Raw genomic sequence first — 23472 nt, 5'->3', positions numbered from 1 at the left:
AAAAATGTCAAAAAAATATTTTGGAAAAACTGTTAATTGTATATGAAGGAAATGTTCGTGATCTCTACTTTTATGTAGGTGACATTCCCACACAGTTTCATGAAAACCCATGCATTAGGTACACATATATTTCTATCTCCGGAGTGTCGCCTTAAAAGAACATCATCAGATTATATCAAGTCACACTCAATATTTGGAAATATATATGTTTATTTCTGTCCAAACACGCAGAAATTTGAAATGTGTAGCTTACTTTAATGAAGTCCTGCTTTGTCTCCACTCCAGCATTCCAAATTTTAAATTCCTGGATGTTTGGACAGAAATAAACATTTCTAGATGTTGAGTGTGACTTGATAGAATCTGATGATTTTCGTTTAAGAACGAAACATGTCAATTCTTTGTTTAATAGTGTGAATTTTTATTCCTTGTACAAAAGTGTTTTTACAGCATATTAAAGTGTAATATTTATATTGAAACTGTGTGGTCGACAGACTGAAACACCTTTAAGTTACGTTACACTTAACTGATCCATCATGAAAGAATTATGAATTTGGAAATTGACGTAGAAGCTGCAAGGAGTCTGTCTGCATTGAATATATTGGTGCTCAGTTATAACTAGATGCCAAGTTTTAAAAGGGAAAATATTAATTAAAAAGGACTTAAGAAGAGAAACATGCTGTTTATAAAAGGGCCTAAAATGGTATATTAGTAAAAAAAAAAGGAATGTTCACAAAACTTCAGTTTTCACTTAACTGATTTAAGAAATCATCAATCAATCAATCAATCAATACTGATCTGCATTTAGGGCAGTCGCCCAGGTGGCAGATTCCCTATTTGTTTTCCTAGCCTTTTCCTAAATGATTTCAAAGAAATTGGAAATTTATTGAACATCTCTCTTGGTAAGTTATTCCAATCCCTAACTCCCCTTCCTATAAATGAATATTTGCCCCAGTTTGTCCTCTTGAATTCCAACTTTATCTTCATATTGTGATCTTTCCTACTTTTATAAACGCCATTCAAACTTATTCGTCTACTAATGTCATTCCACGCCATCTCTCCGCTGACAGCCCGGAACATACCACTTAGTCGAGCAGCTCTTCTTCTTTCTCTCAATTCTTCCCAACCCAAACATTGCAACATTTTTGTAACGCTACTCTTTTGTCGGAAATCGCCCAGAACAAATCGAGCTGCTTTTCTTTGGATTTTTTCCAGTTCTTGAATCAGGTAATCCTGGTGAGGGTCCCATACACTGGAACCATACTCTAGTTGGGGTCTTACCAGAGACTTATATGCCCTCTCCTTTACATCCTTACTACAACCCCTAAACACCCTCATAACCATGTGCAGAGATCTGTACCCTTTATTTACAATCCCATTTATGTGATTACCCCAATGAAGATCTTTCCTTATATTAACAACTAGATACTTACAATGATCCCCAAAAGGAACTTTCACCCCATCAACACAGTAATTAAAACTGAGAGGACTTTTCCTACTTGTAAAACTCACAACCTGACTTTTAACCCCGTTTATCAACATACCATTGCCTGCTGTCCATCTCACAACATTTTCGAGGTCACGTTGCAGTTGCTCACAATCTTGTAACTTATTTATCACTCTATAGAGAATAACATCATCCGCAAAAAGCCTTACCTCCGATTCCACTCCTTTACTCATATCATTTATATATATAAGAAAACATAAAGGTCCGATAATACTGCCTTGAGGAATTCCCCTCTTAATTATTACAGGGTCGGATAAAGCTTCACCTACTCTAATTCTCTGAGATCTATTTTCTAGAAATATAGCAACCCATTCAGTCACTCTTTTGTCTAGTCCAATTGCACTCATTTTTGCCAGTAGTCTCCCATGATCCACCCTATCAAATGCTTTAGACAGGTCAATTGCGATACAGTCCATTTGACCTCCTGAATCCAAGGTATCTGCTATATCTTGCTGGAATCCTACAAGTTGAGCTTCAGTGGAATAACCTTTCCTAAAACCGAATTGCCTTCTATCGAACCAGTTATTAATTTCACAAACATGTCTAATATAATCAGAAAGAATGCCTTCCCAAAGCTTACATACAATGCATGTCAAACTTACTGGCCTGTAATTTTCAGCTTTATGTCTATCACCCTTTCCTTTATACACAGGGGCAACTATAGCAACTCTCCATTCATCTGGTATAGCTCCTCCGACCAAACAATAATCAAATAAGTACTTCAGATATGGTACTATATCCCAACCCATTGTCTTTAGTATATCCCCAGAAATCTGATCAATTCCAGTCGCTTTTCCAGTTTTTAACTTTTGTATCTTATTGTAAATGTCATTGTTATCATATGTAAATTTTATTACTTCTTTGGCCTTAGTCTCCTCCTCTATCTCGACATTATCCTTGTAACCAACAATCTTTATATACTGCTGACTGAATACTTCTGCCTTTTGAAGATCCTCACATACACACTCCCCTTGTTTATTAATTATTCCTGGAATGTCCTTCTTGGAACCTGTTTCTGCCTTAAAATACCTATACATACCCTTCCATTTTTCACTAAAATTCGTATGACTGCCAATTATGCTTGCCATCATATTATCCTTAGCTGCCTTCTTGCTAGATTCAATTTTCTAGTAAGTTCCTTCAATTTCTCCTTACTTCCACAGCCATTTCTAACTCTATTTCTTTCCAGTCTGCACCTCCTTCTTAGTCTCCTTATTTCTCTATTATAATAAGGTGGGTCTTTACCATTCCTTACCACCCTTAATGGTACAAACCTGTTTTCGCATTCCTCAACAATTTCTTTAAACCCATCCCAGAGTCTGTTTACATTTATATTTACCGTTTTCCACCGATCATAGCTACTTTTTAGAAACTGCCTCATGCCTGCTTTATCAGCCATGTGGTACTGCCTAACAGTCCTACTTTTAAGACCTTCCTTTCTATCACATTTATTTTTAACTACCACAAAAACAGCTTCATGATCACTTAATACCATCTATTACTTCAGTTTCCCTATAGAGCTCATCTGGTTTTATTAGCACGACATCCAGGATATTTTTCCCTCTGGTTGGTTCCATCACTTTCTGAATCAGCTGTCCTTCCCATATTAACTTATTCGCCATTTGTTGGTCATGCTTTCTGTCGTTCGCATTTTCTTCCCAATTGACATCTGGCAAATTCAGATCTCCCGCTACAATCACATTTCTTTCCATGTCGTTTCCCACATAGCTGACTATCCTATCAAATAATTCTGAATCCGCGTCAGTGCTACCCTTTCCCGATCTGTACACTCCAAATACATCAAGTTGCCTATTATCTTTAGAAATGAGCCTTACACCTAGAATTTCATGTGTCTCATCTCTAACTTTTTCGTAGCTTACAAATTCTTCTTTCACCAGAATGAACACTCCGCCTCCCACCCTTCCTATCCTATCTCTACGATACACACTCCAGTGCCGTGAGAAAATTTCTGCATCCATTATATCATTTCTCAGCCATGATTCAACTCCTATTACAATATCTGGTGAATATATATCTATTAAATTACTTAATTCTATTCCTTTCCTTACAATACTTCTACAGTTCAACACTAACAATTTTATGTCATCCCTACTTAATTTCCAGTTCCCTGTTCCCTTATCACCGCTCCCTAGGCCAACCCGTTTCCCTGAATGTACCTCCCTATTACCCTTCCAAACAAATTTCCTAACTTATACGTACCACTGCGGTTTAAATGAAGGCCATCTGAGCGCAGATCCCTTTCTCCTACCCACCCATTTGGATCTAGAAATTTCACCCCCAGTTTCCCACATACCCACTCCATAGTCTCATTTAAATCCCCAATCACCCTCCAGTCAGTATCCCTTCTACACAGTATTCCACTAATAACAATCTCCGCTTTCTTAAACTTCACCCGTGCTGCATTTACCAGATCCCACACATCTCCAACTATGTTGGTACTTATATCAGCTTGCCTTACGTTATTGGTACCAACGTGAAACACTACCACCTTCTCCTTCCCCTCCTCCCTCTCTTCTACTTTCCTCAACATCTGCCTCAACCTAATTCCTGGATAACACTCTACCCTGGTACCCTTTCCTCCACACACTTTCCCCACGTGTCTAACGATGGAATCTCCCATGACCAGAGCCTCAACCCTACCCACCTCGTTTGATCCCCTCCCCTCCTGGTCAGCCCTATCTTTCCTGATAACTGCAGAAGCTACTTCCTCCTCCCTTTTCTCCTTCCCATGACCCTGTTCCACCTGTCTTTTCCTATCATCTACTCTACATTTTCCTTTCTTACCTTTTCCCTTCCTCCTGCTCCCACACATCTCAGCAACAGTTCCCTGTCCCTCATCTTCCCTCTGTTGTTCTACCTGGAGTGACTCGTACCGATTTTGCACAGACACCTGTCCTGAATTCTGATCCTGAATAGAGCTCTTAGCCTGCAATCTCCTTCCCCTTAGAACATTAGACCACCTGTCTTCTACAACTCCTCCCTTTCCTTCCCCTCCCTCTTGTACACCTACTGTAACCTGTACGTTGTTTGAGGGAGTCCTATCTTCCTTCCTGTCTTCTGTGAGAATCCTAATTATCTCCCTCAAACTTTCCAACTCCTCCCTCATACCCCTCAATGCCTCGCCACACCCACAGAAACTACACTCGCGCTCCTTAGCCATTCTTTACGGGGGGGGAAATGAAATTAAAAAATAAAATAACTTATTTGCAAAAAATAAATGAACGGAGGGATATATTGTCTGGGATAGTGCACAACAATAAGGTAATTAATATACGACTACACTACAATACTACTTAGTCGTGCTCTATTTTTTTTATCCTACAACCCCTGACAGGATAAAAACTGCTGTTAATTACTGAATATCGAAAGTAATAGCCTACACGAGAACTACACAATTCCAAACTGCAATTAAGCCTATTCTAATTACAACAACAGTATTTTAGTACGAGTTTCTACGGATACCTCTACTACACCAGTACTACACAAATATTTTACAATAATAAAATAATCACACTAAATTCTAATAGGATATTACTCGTATACTACTGTACAGTACACTACAGTAATGTTAAACTACTTTCAGACGTATCCTAATTACGGAACCGTACCGTATGTCACTAAACTAAGCACAACAGAAATGAAATTTGCAAGAACTACTGTAGTCAAAGATTACCAACGAAGCTAAATGCTTAGACAAATTATTATTAGTATTACGGTCTAATAGATACACACGAAAAATAACACACGAATATAGCAGGCAAGATACGGCACTATCTAAATGTTCTGTATCTATACTACAATGTATCTACACTACACTACCCTGCGTTTGGTTAAATGCTTAAGTATCGAAAAGATTGCCGTACACGAAGAAAAACACGAATATAACTAGCAAGATACTATCTAATATATTATACCTTATCTTCACTACAATTCTACTGAAATGTGGTTACGTGATTATTACAGCTGGTGGATTACTATTATTTTCCCTACTCCACGGGACGGAGAATAAAAGTGTCCTTAATTAGGCCTACTGAAAAATACGAGGTTGTCTACAGTAATTTCTCAAATATTTCTATCAAAACTACTACTACTACTACTACTCCAGGGACTTGAACTGCAATTACTGGGATATATGAACTTTATTATTATTAGCTAACCGCTCATAAATACTGAAAGATCGAGGGAGCGAAATATAAATTACGGATACTCTAACTACCTACTTAGAAGTACTAATGAATGGAATACAAGATCAGCTGATTTTTATTTATATTTACTTGACTACACTACACTCTTTGTTCACAACTTAGCCAACAATGCAATATTTGAATATGAGGACCGACAATAATCAATAACAATACAACGACTGTTAACTATTACCGTGTAATCTCTTTAACTTCTTTTTAAATGGAGGTTTACAGGCGTATCGTGTTTTTTTTTATGTAGTAAATTTTTACCTTCGCGATAGTTTGAACGGATATCTATACGAAATACCGGAGAAGTTGCTGCAGAAGTTACGGTACTATTCCTTATGATAACCTACCTTTGTAAGTATAACCAACGAACCTACAGATATTTACAAATATTTTTTAAAGTTAATATTATTACCTAAAGTATTTACTAAACCTAAAATCGAAACAAGGTACACCTAGCTAGCCTACTTAACCTAGAAAACGTAATTTACTGAAGACCAACTGAATTACTTGTCACAAAATTTAAATAAATGTCACTACTCCCAATTTCTACCAACAAGCACTAAACACCACTATATAAACAGCACTAAATGAATCAGATATACACAAAATTTAGCTATTTCAATAGGTTTTCACTACTTTATCACTACAATAATGCAAGAGCTCTCTCAACAGCCAACCGTTCTCAAGCGCATCCAACAATGCATGTACTTAATTCCATATAACATTTGAGTATGTTTAAGGGTTAAGTTCTGTCTCTTTAAATGTACAATTTTTTACAAGGAACCTGAACATCTAGTATCAATAAGAATCAGTGGTGAATACTTGGTTTGAACTTTGAACACCAAATTACAGCACTTCACTAATTATTTAATGTTTGAATTTTTGATAAGTTTGCTTAAGTATCTCTTTGCAAATTTCTCGAGCATTCTGTCAATCCTCATCCCAATGTACTTCACTGGATACACTCTTCTCTTCCAGTTGCACGATGACCTTTGTGACTTCCCCTCTCGGAGAACAATCATTGAACGAGAAATGCAACCATGCAAGCTAAGGGCGCCAATCTTTAAGTTGATGACTTAAAGATAAAAATTTATAATCAAGCTTGGACGGACTCTTATCACAGGGGTGGGGTGATAGTGCACTAATCATTAAGCCGGAGAATTAGAAATCAAAAGGCTAATTAAGGCAGATTGATTAAAGTGAACTAGAAAAATACTATTTATTATATTGAATATAAATGACGACGGTTTAACGAGAACTGAATTTAAAATAGGAAATGAATTTAACAAAAAGTTGAATGACTCTACTTCGCGAAAACTTGCAATATTTTTAACTCGCTTGCTCACCATGTAGTCTTGTTCTGCTGGTCCTTGGAAAGCTTCCATCCTTGTAGCTGGAACATCACCGGTCGTCTTTGAGATCTCTTCATCTGCAGCTAAGTACCATTCCTGCCTTGCTAAGTGCACCGCCCACTAATTGGAAGATAGCTTCGACACTAACACTCCCTATTATGCTCTATCCCATATATTGGAGATGAGCCCTAAGTCATAGTTAGAAAAACCTCCTTGGGTTATGTGGAGAGGATACACAATTAATAATCCTTCCAACTTTACTGAAAATGTGCCCTGAAGTTTCATTTCTATCTAGTTTAATACTATCTATTGTCTTAGACTGGTACAAACCGGTCTAGTAGCCGAGCTGTACGTACTTCCTGATGAGAGTGGCTATACACCCCTCATTCAGAAATTCCTAAGTACCACGTCGTGGTCACGAAGTAATTAATGTAGAAGTGATAAACTATCACACTAGTCCACTATGGTACAACAACCATAAGACAAGTTCACAGACCTACAGTGATATACCAGATCGAAGAATCAAGAATCCAGAAGAAGAATAATAATGAATGCAGAATCAAGAAGAATCAAGAAGAATGAAGCCAAGAGCTCCAACACGCCCTTTTATAACCTTCTCTGGCTCTAATTACAGGTCGCTACACGTGGTCCAATCAGTTGACACGTCTCTCCCCACTCCAGATATTAGAGTTGATGGGTCTTAACCATGATATCAACTGTTCTTCTATTAGCCCTTTCACTCAGTATCCATGGCAACATGACGCTCCTTTGAAAATATAGGCGGTGATCAGTTTGAATTATTCTGGTCGAAATACGGTAGCTGTCGTTATAACGCTTGAACACGAGCTCGCTTTTCCCAGAATTTGATGTCTAAATTTGTCCTTCCTTCTTCCTCGGTGATGTGGCAAGATAGAGGAAATCTACTGCAAGTTAAATTTAAACGAATGTCGCAAGAATCTAAGTGAATATTAGGATATTCAGCCCTCGTTTACAAGTCGTAGTTACAAAGTAATGAAATGATAGTGAGCAAATGATCAACCATGAATTATAATACAATTACATACCAAGATAAATATCATGACGTTAAATTCCTGAATTAATTACATATAATAAAATTAACATAATTACACTGTGACATCTGGAACGTTACATACGCCCCCATGAGTTCTTAACAAATATCACATGAGTTGAGAACTCACACTCTTACTCCCACATTGACTTGAAATACCTCTATTACCTGCCCATTACGAGCGACATTATTTTCATACAATTAATTATATCTCACTGTTTCCATATCTCTCTTAGACTGCTTACCATTGCGAATGTCTGTTATTTCAGTTCATCTTGAGTTTTAGATACTAAATTATGCCCAACATGAGCAACTTTCCATTAAAAAAAAAAAACAAGATTATCTTTGAGAATATAACATAATATATATACAATTTAGATTACAAACTCTCCCGAGTGTCTATTAGTCCTTTTACTCTCCATCTTTCCGACATTCTTTGCTAGATAGCAGTAACACATTCTCTTCCAATCTTTTACATTAAAACTATGGAAAACAAATGATAAAATCAATTTACACCTTAATCACTCTCTCGAATGTTTCGACCTTATCTTGAAGCAGGATGCAATACACTTCACACGAATACACACGCGATTTAAGCTCACGGTAAAATTATTGCAAGTTAGAAATGCACATACGGGAAAATTAATTATTTGCCATCGTCAGCTTTAATTAGCCTTCGGTAACATCTCAGAAAACAGATAAGATATAACATTTCATAGCCTCACATACAGAAAACAGATGATCTATCGGCATGAACGAGCGTAAATCTACCGCTACACACAAACACCTCCCTTGTTTACAAACACCACTAGGAAATACCACCACAATTGAGACGTAAACTCATTCCGCTCGTAGTCTGACATAACAGGTAGCAACTTCCCCGAGTTACTGACCTATATCTCACAATCAGGTTCAGCCACCTCACACGACAGGTATCTCCGTAAACTACTAATGTTATATGAACCATTCATTACGCTCTCGCCATCCGCTAACTTGTAAGCACAGGGTCCTAGTTTTCTATGTACTTTATAAGGACCTTGATATAAAAGAAAAAATTTCTTTGTTACCTTATCCTCACTGTTTGACAACATGGGAACTCTCACCAAAACCATATCACCTACCTCAAAGTTATCAAGTACCTTACGTTTCTGCTGCCTTTTACGTTTATCTCCAGATTTAATCAGGTTCTCCCGTGCCAGTCGGACGTAAAATTCAGCATTACGAGGTGGTTCCTCAGGCAAACGTAACACTCTCACTAGTTCATTCTGGGGCTTACGACCAAAATGAACTTGTGACGGCGTTAATCTAGTGCTTTCATGTTGAACTGCATTGATCCATGTCTCTATGCGGGATAAATGAGCCACCCAGGCTGTATGCTTATCGAACACTAAGCATCTAAACATGCGAGATAACTCTTTCATAACGCGCTCACACATATTGCCCTGAGGGTATCTAATGGATGAATGAACCTGTGTAATACCTAGCTCTCTAATTATGGACTTCCATTTTCTCGAAATAAACTGCGGTCCACTGTCTGATAATATTCTAAGAGGAGTACCTAATTCAGGGATATACTTCTCTTGGATTATACGACTACAAGATTTTCCAGTGGCTTTTCTCATACCGTATAATCTGACCAACTTCGAGAAGGCATCAATAATGACTAAAATATATTGGAAGCCGAACTGTCCCTTTACCACAGGTCCAAACAGATCAGTACACACCAAGTCACCGGGTCTTTCTGAGATTACTGCCTGACGAGGTCCTGCTAAATAGCGGTTAGGAACTTTGCTACGCTGACACAGATCGCAAGTGGAAAGAATTTTTCTTATATCTCTTCCCATCTTGTCCCATATAAAATTCTGTCGGATCTCATACAGAACTTTATTAGCTCCATAATGTCCTAATTCCTTGTGGATAAACCAAATCAATTCCACACGTAGCGCTTTGGGTACACAAATCCCCCAGAGATCCTCGCCACATTTCCTGGCTAGAAATCCGTTAACCAGTTTGTACGTGTGCCTACCATGCGACACAGTGAGCTGCTCTCCTCCCTGAAGTACAGACAAAGGTTCCAGACATTCTTCGTCTACCGACTGTTCAACCAATAGGTTACGTAGTCTATTTAGAGCAGTTTCATTTTCCTTAGACAGACATGTACATATAATAATGCCCTCACGTGGCTCAAGAAGGCTACCTTCTTCGCACAACTTCGGATCACGTGACAATAAATCAGCAAGGACATTATTCTTTCCCTTAATGTGAGTTACCTTAAAATCATACTCTTGTAGGGCGAGTATCCATCTACTAACTCTGTTAGATGATAATTTACACTTGGATACAAAAGAAAGAGCATGATGATCCGTCCTAATTTCAAATTCGGTACCTAAAACATACATCCTAAATTTACTCAGGGAGTATACGATAGCTAGGAATTCAAGTTCCGTTATAGTATAACGCTTTTCAGCAGCACTTAAACCTCTGGAAGCTAAAGACACAATCCCTAAATTACCATCATCATCTACTTGACATAGTGCACCAACGATACCACAGTGAGATGCGTCCGTCAGCAACACATACTTCCTATCGGGCATGGGGTATCTCAAAACAACCGCCTGCCTGAATCCTTCTTTTAATTTTAGGAAAGCTCTATCATGACCTTGTGTCCATTCCCACTTACTGCCAGCTTTCAATAGTTCTCTAAATGGCTCTAGTAAGTTACCAAATCTCACTACAAATCGTCTGAAAAAATTACATACACCAATATACGATCTGAGCTCCTTAATATTTCTAGGTGTCGTAGTATTCAATATTTTTTCAATTCTTGTGCTCTCAGGCGTCACTCCCATTGCCGATACACGGTGCCCCAAAAAAGTCACCTCTCGTCTACTGAAAACACACTTGTCAAGTTTCAGAGTAAAACCCGCATACTCTAATTTAGAAAAAACCCTCTCCAAGTGGTCCAAGTGCTCTTCAAAGGTACTAGATGCTATAACCAAGTCATCGATATAAATCGTAGCATAATCTCCAGTATCATCTCCCAAGGCAATACTTAGAGCGCGAATTAGAGCTGCCGAACTCGTACGGGTCCCAAAAGGAACACGCCTAAATTGGTACAAACTATGCTTATAGCCGAAAGCAGTAAGAGGCCTGTCTTCTGATCTCAAAGGTATCTGCCAAAAACTACTCCTAAGATCTAACGTAGAAAACCAACTCTTACCCTGAAAACTCTGTATCAACTCCTCAATGGTTTGTGATCTCAACTGATCAGCACCAATACGTCTGTTCATTTCCCTGCCATCAATACACAAACGTATTGATCCATCAGACTTAGGCACGACAATTAAGGGATTAACGTATTGACTGTTTGATAATTCAATCACATCGTCTGCTAACATAGCTTGAATTTGATCCTCTACGGCTATGGCATATTTGTGTGGTATCGGATACCGCGGTCCGCTGAATGGAGTCTTATCCAGCACAGAAAAAGAATGCTCGTACAGATGGGTAACACCAGGTTTCTCAGAAAAAATCTCCATGTGTTCACATAACACTTCAAATAACTTGTCCTTCTGGACTTCATTTAATTGATTTCTACCTACGGCTTCTTTCAAGCCACATATTTTATCCTCATTAATCCAAAACTGGCACAAATTCAGGCCCTCACTAGCCTCTTCATTAACTTTAGAAACCTCTCTCATTCTCCACACTGTACTAACTTCCGTTTTCCTTTGAATTTCCTCCTCAAACTTGACCTTGATATCCTCATTATTCCACCTCAAATTTAGCACTGAATCATAGTAATTTAACTGAGCCAATTTTAACGTTAACCAGTCAGATCCCAAGATAAGATCAAATATCAAATGCGGAATTACCAAACATATCTGAACGCTAATAAAATTATTAATACAGATCGGAACAGCTACTTGTTTACAAATTTGCTTAGACTTCTTTCCAACAGCCGTAATGATGAAAGTAGACTTAACAGGCATTTCCTCCAACTGAATACCCTGTTTCACTAATGACTCATACCACTGAGAACTAATACATGATATATGGCTACCAGAATCAATCAAAACTTTAACCCACGCCCCCCCAAACTTTCAATTTAACAACGGGATTGACTACTTTATTACTTGAATCTTCATTATTCTGCTCGGGTTCATACAACAAATCGTCTCTAACATCTAGGTCATATGGTAACACTTTCATGACAAGACACTTCGCTACCTTCGTACTAGGCTGGAATTCTGACCTAAGATTACAGCCTCTAGTTAGTTTAAAGGTTCCCTTTGTGTATTGACGTTGGACTCATTAGTACATTGCTCTGGCCCCCGTTGGGAATTTCCTGTCCTATATTCAGGTGCTCCGCTCCTACTGTTATGCTGAGGTCTGAACTGATTGCGAGCTTCGTGATTCTGTGTTCTTCCGTTATGTCTCATTCCGTTGTGATGACTAAAGCTCTGTATATTCTCCGTTCTACTCCTAAGGTTACCTAAAGCATCAAAACTGCCTAGTAGGTTCTCCATCTCCTGAATAGTACCAACTCTTTGCATGCAGGCCGCTTCTCTCACCCTGTCCGGAAAATGTCTCAAAAGTAGTCTTACTACATCAGACCCCTCGGTTATACCATCTAAGTTCTGACAAATCATGACATGGGCCAGGAAGTATTCGGTCATAGTGACTCCCTCATGCTGTTTGTACCTCCAAATACCACCCTTTCTCTCTCCCGAGCTTGTATCGCTTCATTCCAGAATTTATCTCTAAACTTATTTCTGAATTCTTTCAGGTTCGTCATCGTTTGCCTATATACCATGAACCAAGACCGAGTTTCTCCTACAAAAGCATGGTCAATATTTTCCATAACGTCTTCCCAGTCCATAAACCATTCCTCTAGACGCTTTTCAAATCGTTTTTCTATCATCTTAAGGAAATCTAGTGGGTTCGTTTGTTTCCCATTAAATTTAGGTAGTTCAATTTCCCTAATGTAGCTATTTCCTAGACATTGCTTTCCCGTGAAAACCTGTTTATCCTTTGCCACCTGTTTTAACTGATTTTCTGCTTTCTCCATCCGGCATTCTACATCTTTGTCTCTCCTATCAATTTCGCTCTCCAAATTAACCTGCTTCTCTTTCAATGTCCTAATTTCAATCTTATTCTCTTCAGCTATCGCAAACCTTTCTTCACTTGCCGGCGTCTCATCTTCTATTCTAAGCTTTACTGTGTCTATCTCTTGTTGGACGTGGTCTTTGAATACCCGTATTTCCCCTCTTTGAGTCTCAACTCTCTTATCAATACTAGTGACCTGCCTCATTACTTCCTCCCTAGTATAGTTGTTTTCCTTCCCCATTAATTCCAACAACTCACTCCTCTGCTCTACAAATTTCTTTTCTACCTCTTGTTTGTTTTGCTTAGCTATCTCTTTCTGTTCCTCTATCTGCTTGTTAAATCTTTCATTTTGTTTAAATAATTCTTGTAACTGTTTGCTATGTTCGTCCATCCTTTTATTAGCTTCTACCTTGTGTTCATTCAATGCCTTACTTAATTCTCGTTTAGTTTGTTCTACTTCATTTTTAATTTCTGATTTAGTTTGTTCCAATTCATTTTTTATTTCAGATTTACTGTCCTCTATCTTACTCAACATTAACTGCATCATTCCCATTAACTGATCATTATTATTACTTTCATTGTTAGTGTTTACTTCCGCTTCGCCCCCCATCCTACTATCATCTGACTCCATACTGACTTCTTTCTGCTTGCCTTCACTCTCCATACTACTTACACTTCTATCTTCAATTTCCTCTACTAGACTACACAACTCTTCCTCTGAACTCAATACGTTATTGCCTTTTATCGCCCGTCCACTGCGCAACATCCTCTCCTCTTTCGTCTGATCAGCCATGACCCTCCCCACAATCAAACACTCCTAATGCAACGTGGATATCCAAATTTTACCCATAATACGAATTCTGATATCGTTACTGTCATTAACTGCTCCGTACTTAATGATTTTCTCGCCCTACGTTGGAGCGGCATTTATGTGACTTCCCCTCTCGGAGAACAATCATTGAACGAGAAATGCAACCATGCAAGCTAAGGGCGCCAATCTTTAAGTTGATGACTTAAAGATAAAAATTTATAATCAAGCTTGGACGGACTCTTATCACAGGGGTGGGGTGATAGTGCACTAATCATTAAGCCGGAGAATTAGAAATCAAAAGGCTAATTAAGACAGATTGATTAAAGTGAACTAGAAAAATACTATTTATTATATTGAATATAAATGACGACGGTTTAACGAGAACTGAATTTAAAATAGGAAATGAATTTAACAAAAAGTTTAATGACTCTACTTCGCGAAAACTTGCAATATTTTTAACTCGCTTGCTCACCATGTAGTCTTGTTCTGCTGGTCCTTGGAAAGCTTCCATCCTTGTAGCTGGAACATCACCGGTCGTCTTTGAGATCTCTTCATCTGCAGCTAAGTACCATTCCTGCCTTGCTAAGTGCACCGCCCACTAATTGGAAGATAGCTTCGACACTAACACTCCCTATTATGCTCTATCCCATATATTGGAGATGAGCCCTAAGTCATAGTTAGAAAAACCTCCTTGGGTTATGTGGAGAGGATACACAATTAATAATCCTTCCAACTTTACTGAAAATGTGCCCTGAAGTTTCATTTCTATCTAGTTTAATACTATCTATTGTCTTAGACTGGTACAAACCGGTCTAGTAGCCGAGCTGTACGTACTTCCTGATGAGAGTGGCTATACACCCCTCATTCAGAAATTCCTAAGTACCACGTCGTGGTCACGAAGTAATTAATGTAGAAGTGATAAACTATCACACTAGTCCACTATGGTACAACAACCATAAGACAAGTTCACAGACCTACAGTGATATACCAGATCGAAGAATCAAGAATCCAGAAGAAGAATAATAATGAATGCAGAATCAAGAAGAATCAAGAAGAATGAAGCCAAGAGCTCCAACACGCCCTTTTATAACCTTCTCTGGCTCTAATTACAGGTCGCTACACGTGGTCCAATCAGTTGACACGTCTCTCCCCACTCCAGATATTAGAGTTGATGGGTCTTAACCATGATATCAACTGTTCTTCTATTAGCCCTTTCACTCAGTATCCATGGCAACATGACGCTCCTTTGAAAATATAGGCGGTGATCAGTTTGAATTATTCTGGTCGAAATACGGTAGCTGTCGTTATAACGCTTGAACACGAGCTCGCTTTTCCCAGAATTTGATGTCTAAATTTGTCCTTCCTTCTTCCTCGGTGATGTGGCAAGATAGAGGAAATCTACTGCAAGTTAAATTTAAACGAATGTCGCAAGAATCTAAGTGAATATTAGGATATTCAGCCCTCGTTTACAAGTCGTAGTTACAAAGTAATGAAATGATAGTGAGCAAATGATCAACCATGAATTATAATACAATTACATACCAAGATAAATATCATGACGTTAAATTCCTGAATTAATTACATATAATAAAATTAACATAATTACACTGTGACGTCTGGAACGTTACACCTTCAGAATAAACTTCAACGTATGCACTCCGTCGCCAAATTCGGCTCGCTCACTAATTATTAGCCACGCGGCACGGTGATTTCAGTACCTCAAAACAGCAGCATTATTGCATTAAACCTAGAACACTAACCCTCTTTCACCACACATTATTATTAACCCTTCGTAAATTTGACAACTCCAATTTACAATTGTTATATTTTGCGCGTAACAGTTAATATTTGTTAAGATTTTGGATATTTGGAGTTCTTACAGAGTCCTGATCTTAAAATGAATTAAAATACGTAGATATTACATCATTTGATGCGATTGTTTATTAAATATCGCAAACTTGATACACACCAAATATTACAATAATACGTTTATAATAACTAATTTTATTACACAACATATTAAAATAAACCCATAAAACTATGCGTGTCGTTTTTTATATCACAAAGAAGCCAAAACTACCATGAAAACAAATTAAATAAGTGTAAATGTAAAAAGGGCATGTCTGTTAGGTCAGCAGCCCAGAGGCTGGTTGGATCCTCAAATAGCACCACCAAAGGTGATGCTGTTATAAGGAAACCCCAAAAACCAATGGCAGCACCAAAATGAGGCATACTAGGCAAGATGAGGAGTGAGGTAGTTTGCCATTGCTTTCCTCACTGGGTCAGAAAGTACTATTGCGGCACGACTGACCCTATGAGCAGCACAATTCATAACACTCAGATGCACTAGTCATGCTCTGAATGTCATTACTCAGCACTACCCATACCCCAGCAACTTCCATATTGCCACAGCCATGGATGATGACTGGGACTTCGGTGGAAGCTACACTTTACTCTGGCCTGTGCCAAGAGATGGATGCAACAGTACTGTATCCATCAAGAAATGACAGCAGGCAGAAAAAGGACATAAAGAAACATTTTACAAGTTTAACTGCAATAATTTCCTTGTAGTTTTAATTTGTATACATGCCTCTCAAATAATCCTCTAACGATTCGTTTCTTGATAAATATTAGATTGCGATCAAAATCGGAATATTTTGTCCCCTTTATCTTCAGAGAAATCAGATGTAGTTGGGGTATGTTGGGGGTCTTAAGACGACAACGGGTGGAATGATATATCACAAACAATAAGTTCGTTTCCTCCTTCAGAACTTAGATGTCCTTCTCACCTTTGTAATTCAAATATTTGTCACCATCACTAGTATCATGAAGACTATCATCTTCCACGAAATTGTCTTTTTCACTCCCTGCCTCATCTTCATCATCATCTGATTCGTACAATAATCGCCAATAATTTTATTGGTAGTCTGGTAGCCATTATAGACCTATGATAACAGACACAGAGTTGATAGTGACATAAAACAATACGTGTAAGTAACACTGTTTAAATCGCCATAATAACGTTACGTACAGTACCTTTGAGTCAATTAAAACGAAGTCGCTGTGAGATCCAATAAATTCATTCTAATACACTGTCACTAAACGTTCGTCAGTATGACGACACCCACACAATTATCACAGACATAGCCGTATTTGGGTGTGGACTTTATGGGCCCGGGACCAGGACGACAAACTAACGAAACCTCACTAACAACTCGACTAAACAACCCAAGACTGACCTTTTATATACATCTTGCCTGGCCAGGCTTCCAGAAAAGTATGACACAACATGCTTTCTCGTATCTTTTCGAGTCTCCAATAACCTATGTACAAATGAATAGAACATTCTGTAAAACTCGAGTGAGTGGTGGTGATTATTGTTTTAAGAGGAAGTACAACTAGACAACCATCCTCTATATAACACTAAACAGAGATAAATATTTGAAGGGATCCGACACTTCGAAAAATGAAGATATCGGCCAAAGGAAGACAAGGGCCACGAAGGGCGTGAAAATGAAAGACTCCCTAGGCCTCGGGAACTTAATACCGTTGGGGTCGGAAAAGAACAAGAGTTGACCAAGAGAGGTCGGAAAGGATAGATGAAAGTGAGGAGCCTGGCACAAGTAAGTGGAAACAATGCCAGGACTCAGCTAAAGGCCCCGTAGTCGCCAACCCGCGCTCCGAAGTTCAAAGCCCTTGGGGCCCTTTTAGTCGCCTCTTACGACAGGCAGGGGATACCATGGCTGTTATTCTACCGCCGCCACCCACAAGGGGAAACTCGAGTGACAAAGGTGCGTTGTTGTAGACTCTTACCCTGTGTTACACAACATTACATCGGATTTATACTCGTACATCATATTTACAGGTAATAATAAATGATATACTATTAATTACGTATTCTTAGATCACGACACACCAATAATAAATTATATGGCCACGATTTATACCAAATAACGTCCGTACTGACAACCTGTCGTGCATAACTACGTAGATAATAATAATAATAATAATAATAATAATAATAATAATAATAATAATAATAATAATAATAGACGTAAACAACTTCATAAATCGAAACACTGGCGTATATAGCTACACCTCACAAGTCGTAATAATACCACCTACTAATCGAGCTCGATATTTCACTATTTTCCCATGGGTTTAGAGAATTAATTCCAAGTTATACTAGTCCATTACATGAAAAACGGAATTTTCGTTCCGCTTATGTGAAAGCTGTCTGTAATAATATTATACATACCGCCACAATGTTGAAACATAGCCCTTCGGTTCTGCATACGTGTATGAAGATGACGTCGGGCTGCAACTAGCCAATCAGTACCAACTACAGACAACCCGTAATACCAAGAGTTCCGGAGAAATCTGTGAAAGCCATTTTTATTCATTTTTGAGAGTTTTATTAAGCGTTCGTCGTGTTATGTACACAACATGTATGATCGAAAATGATTACGGTAAGTGGCTCAAATTATCGCAGATTAGCAGAAGAGAAGACGAGGTGCGAAAGTGAATTGTTCTCTCAACCACCAAAATTAGACTCGCTTTTGTCTACAGGATCCAAACTATAACTCAAACAACTTCTCGTGCATTGACGCAAATAAACAAATGATTTTCCCGGCACAGAAAAGTTGTGTTTCCGTTGTTCTGCTGATGGAAATGTAGGTGAAATCATGAAGACGATCTAGTACAAGAGAAGCTATTTTTAAACCAAACGATTACCCTTACTTTTTGGCTCATGAATAATGTAACTGGATACTACTAATTAAAAGAGGATTGAAACAGAATCAGGACAATTTTTCCTATTCTATGCGGATGTATCCACTTAGCGATTTCTGACATAAGTGCTGTTTGGAAGAGAGCTTTTACATGGTTTGGAAGAGAGCTTTTACATGGAAATAATATGAAACGTGAATATCTGGTTTATTCCTGCAACCTTGTAAACTTTTTAAAAGTATATTCCAATTTGTAACAACTGGCTTCAATGAATGGAAGCACGGAAATCAGGGGTTAACGGAACGTGAGAATTTCCACTCTAATCGTGATTACGTGGTAATTTTTAAAACACGGGATAGTTAATTGTGCAGAGTTGACAGTTGTCTGCTTTTTCAGTTGGAATAATAATGATGATAATAATAATAATAATAATAATAATAATAATAATAATAATAATAATAATAATAATTAATTAGTATTAATTAGTAATTTATTATTATTATTATTATTATTATTATTATTATTATTATTATTTAATGGTATTAATGTTTTGATATTTTACCTTGGAGGCATTCTGCTGTATTACTTTATTCATTAAATTACTGTATATAGAAATAATAATACAGTAGAACCCCGTTTATCCGAAATAAAGGGGGCGGAGCCATTTCGGTTGGCGCATTTTTTCGGATTATAAATACTTTCGGAAATTAAATGTCGAAATAACATTTTATAAACTCTGTTAAGCAAAGGTGCATACTGTATATTAACATTAAAATGTTTACATAATGTCACTCACCTCCTCTGCGAACCATGTGACCTTGCCGCGGTGGGGAGACTTGCGTGTCCCAATGATGCAGATAGCCGAGCCGCAGGTGCAACCATATCGGATGGGTATCTGTTGAGAGACCAGACTAACGAATGGTTCATTGAAAGGGGGGTAGCAGCCTTTCGGTAGCTGCAAGGGCGGCAGTCTAGATGATTGACTGATACGGCCTTGTAATAATACTCAACATGGCTTAGCTGTGTTGATACTGCTACACGGCTGAAAGCAACGGGAAACTACAGCCGTAACTAACTCCCGAGGACATGCAGCTCTCTCTGTATGAATGATGTACTGATGATGGCTTCCTCCCGGGTAAAATATTCCGGAGGTAAACGAGTCCCCCATTCGGATCTCCGGGTGGGGACTACACGAGAGGGGGCGATTATCAGGAAGATGGATACTGACATTCTGCGAGTCCGAGCGTGGAATGTTAGAAGTTTGAATCGTTGTGGTAGGTTAGAGAACCTGAAAAGGGAGATGGATAGGCTAAAGTTAGATGTAGTTGGTATAAGTGAAGTACGTTGGCAGGAAGAACAAGATTTTTGGTCAGGCGACTACCGAATTATCAACACAAAATCAAACAGGGGATATGCAGGAGTTGGTTTAATAATGAATAAGAAACTAGTGCAGCGGGTAAGCTACTACGACCAGCATAGTGAAAGAATTATTGTCGTCAAGATAGACACCAAACCAATGCCCACCACAATAGTGCAGGTCTATATGCCTACTTGTTCAGCGGATGATGAAGAAATCGAAAGAATATATGAGGAAATAGAAGATTTAATACAATATGTAAAAGGTGACGAGAATCTAATTGTGATGGGAGACTGGAATGCAGTGGTAGGCCAAGGAAGAGAAGGTAATACAGTAGGAGAATTTGGATTGGGACAAAGGAACGAAAGAGGAAGTCGGCTGGTTGAATTCTGCACTGATCATAATTTAGTCCTTGCCAATACTTGGTTCAAACACCACAAACGACGGCTGTATACGTGGGCGAGACCTGGAGACAATGGAAGGTATCAAATAGACTTCATTATGATTAGGCAGAGATTCAGAAACCAGGTGTTGGATTGCAAAACTTTCCCAGGAGCAGACGTGGACTCTGACCACAACTTGTTGGTCATGAAATGCCATCTGAAGTTGAAGAAATTGAAGAAAGGAAAGAATGCAAAAAGATGGGATCTAGACAAGTTGAAATAAAAGAGTGTGAGGGATTGTTTCAAGGAACATGTTGCACAAGGACTAAATGAAAAACTGAAGGAAACACTATAGAGGAAGAGTGGAGAGTCATGAAAAATGAAGTCAGTAGGGCTGCTGAAGAAATGTTAGGAAGGAAGAAAAGATCAACTAAGAATCAGTGGATAACTCAGGAGATACTAGACCTGATTGATGAACGACGAAAATACAAGAATGCTAGAAATGAAGAGGGCAGAAAAGAATACAGGCGATTAAAGAATCAAGTGGATAGAAAGTGCAAGGTAGCTAAGGAAGAATGGCTGAAGGAGAAGTGCAAGGATCTCGAAGGCTGTATGGTCCTGGGTAAGGTAGATGCTGCATACAGGAAAATCAAGGAAACCTTTGGAGAAAGGAAATCTAGGTGTATGAATATTAAGAGCTCAGATGGAAAGCCACTTCTTGGGAAAGAAGACAAAGCAGTAAGATGGCAGGAGCATATCCAACAGTTGTATCAAGGTAAAGATGTAAATAATTTGGTTCTGGAACATGAAGAGTCTGTTGATGCTGATGAAATGGGAGACCCAATTTTGAGGTCAGAGTTTGACAGAGCTGCGAGTGACCTCAATAGGAACAAGGCACCTGGAATTGATGACATTCCCTCTGAATTACTGACTGCCTTAGGAGAAACCAGCATGGCAAGGTTATTTCATTTAGTGTGCAAGATGTATGAGACAGGAGAAGTCCCATCCGATTTTCGGAAGAATGTTGTTATACCTATTCCCAAGAAAGCCGGTGCTGACAGGTGTGAAAACTACCGCACCATTAGTTTAGTATCTCATGCCTGCAAAATTTTAACACGTATTATTTACAGAAGAATGGAAAAGCAAGTTGAAGCTGAGTTGGGAGAAGATCAGTTTGGCTTCAGAAGAAATGTAGGCACACGTGAAGCAATACTGACTTTACGTCTGATCTTAGAGGATCGAATCAAGAAGGACAAGCCCACGTACATGGCATTCGTAGATCTAGAAAAGGCATTCGATAATGTTGATTGGACCAAGCTATTTATGATTCTGAAGATGATAGGGATCAGATACCGAGAACGAAGAATTATCTACAATCTGTATAAAAATCAGTCTGCAGTGATAAGAATCGAGGGCTTTGAAAAAGAAGCAGCAATCCAGAAAGGAGTGAGGCAAGGCTGCAGTTTGTCCCCTCTCCTTTTCAATGTTTACATAGAACAGGCAGTAAAGGAAATCAAAGAGAAATTTGGAAAGAGAAGCACAGTCCAAGGAGAGGAAATCTAAACCTTGAGATTTGCCGATGATATTGTTATTTTATCTGAGACTGCAGAAGATCTCGAGAAGTTGCTGAATGGTATGGATGAAGTCTTGGGTAAGGAGTACAAAATGAAAATAAATAAGTCCAAAACAAAAGTAATGGAGTGCAGTCGAACGAAGGCAGGTGATGTAGGAAATATTAGATTAGGAAATGAAGTCTTAAAGGAAGTAGATGAATATTGTTACTTGGGTAGTAAAATAACTAACGATGGCAGAATTAAGGAGGACATAAAATGCGGACTAGCACAAGCAAGGAAGAACTTTCTTAAGAAAAGAAATTTGCTGACTTCAAACATTGATATCGTAATTAGAAGGATGTTTTTGAAGACTTTCGTGTGGAGCGTGGCATTGTATGGAAGTGAAACATGGACGATAACTAGCTCAGAAAGAAAGAGAATAGAAGCTTTTGAAATGTGGTGTTACAGAAGAATGCTGAAGGTGAGATGGATAGATCGAATCACGAATGAAGAGATTCTGAATCGAATGGGTGAGAGGAGATCGATTTGTCTAAATTTGACGAAAAGAAGAAATAGAATGATAGGACACATCTTAAGACACCCAGGACTTTTTCAGTTGGTTTTTGAAGGAAGTGTAGGTGGTAAGAACGGTAGGGGTAGACCAAGGTATGAATATGACAAGCAGATTAGAGCAGATGTAGGATGCAATAGTTACGTAGAAATGAAAAGGTTAGCACAGGATAGAGTGACATGGAGAGCTGCATCAAACCAGTCTATGGACTGATGAGTCAAACAACAACAACAATGTCACTCATTGTATAAAATCAGAGTTCTTCTTCTGAATTTTCCTGGCGCAGCGCCATCGTGCAGCTCTGTCGCGCCACGTTGAAACAACAGTACATCAGCTGGTGTAGATTCATTGCTTTGTTCAACAAAGCGCAAAGCAATCTGAAAAAATGAAACAATTCATTTTGTTACTACTGAACTGAATACCGTATACAGTATTTTATTACAATACTGTAATTAAAGCGTGTGGTATTGTATTTTAATAAAAAATCGAAATCAGTCTTACAACCTATGCATTAAATCCATCATCTGCTGTAACTCGATTCTGAGAACTGCTATTGTCAAAATAGGGTTTGCCTAGTAGCTCTCAGCACTTATAGCAGGAGAATTACTAATATCGACGGCTAAAAAAGGGGGTAAAAACAAAATATTAAAATACAATTTTGTCAGAGCATTTCGGTTAAGCCGGGTTTCGGATAAGGGAAGTTTGGTTAAGTGGGGTTCTACTGTAATTGCAATTTTGTGTTATCAAGTTTAAAGAAGGGAGGTGCAAAATTGATTGGGCCCAGAGGCGTTCCAGTAGTTAAATTCGGCCCTGATCACAGG

The 23472-nt window shown here is 38.5% G+C and overlaps 1 protein-coding gene across 1 annotated transcript in view; it reads left to right on the top strand.

Annotated features, from left to right (window-relative positions):
- Window positions 1-23472, top strand: part of LOC136872299 (phospholipid phosphatase 1) — a 94712-nt gene that overhangs the window by 10696 nt on the left and 60544 nt on the right. The gene's annotated exons all lie outside the window — the stretch shown is intronic.

Source organism: Anabrus simplex, chromosome 4, assembly GCF_040414725.1.
Source record: "Anabrus simplex isolate iqAnaSimp1 chromosome 4, ASM4041472v1, whole genome shotgun sequence".
Taxonomy (NCBI): domain Eukaryota; kingdom Metazoa; phylum Arthropoda; class Insecta; order Orthoptera; family Tettigoniidae; genus Anabrus; species Anabrus simplex.
This window is presented reverse-complemented; position numbering and strand designations above follow the sequence as displayed.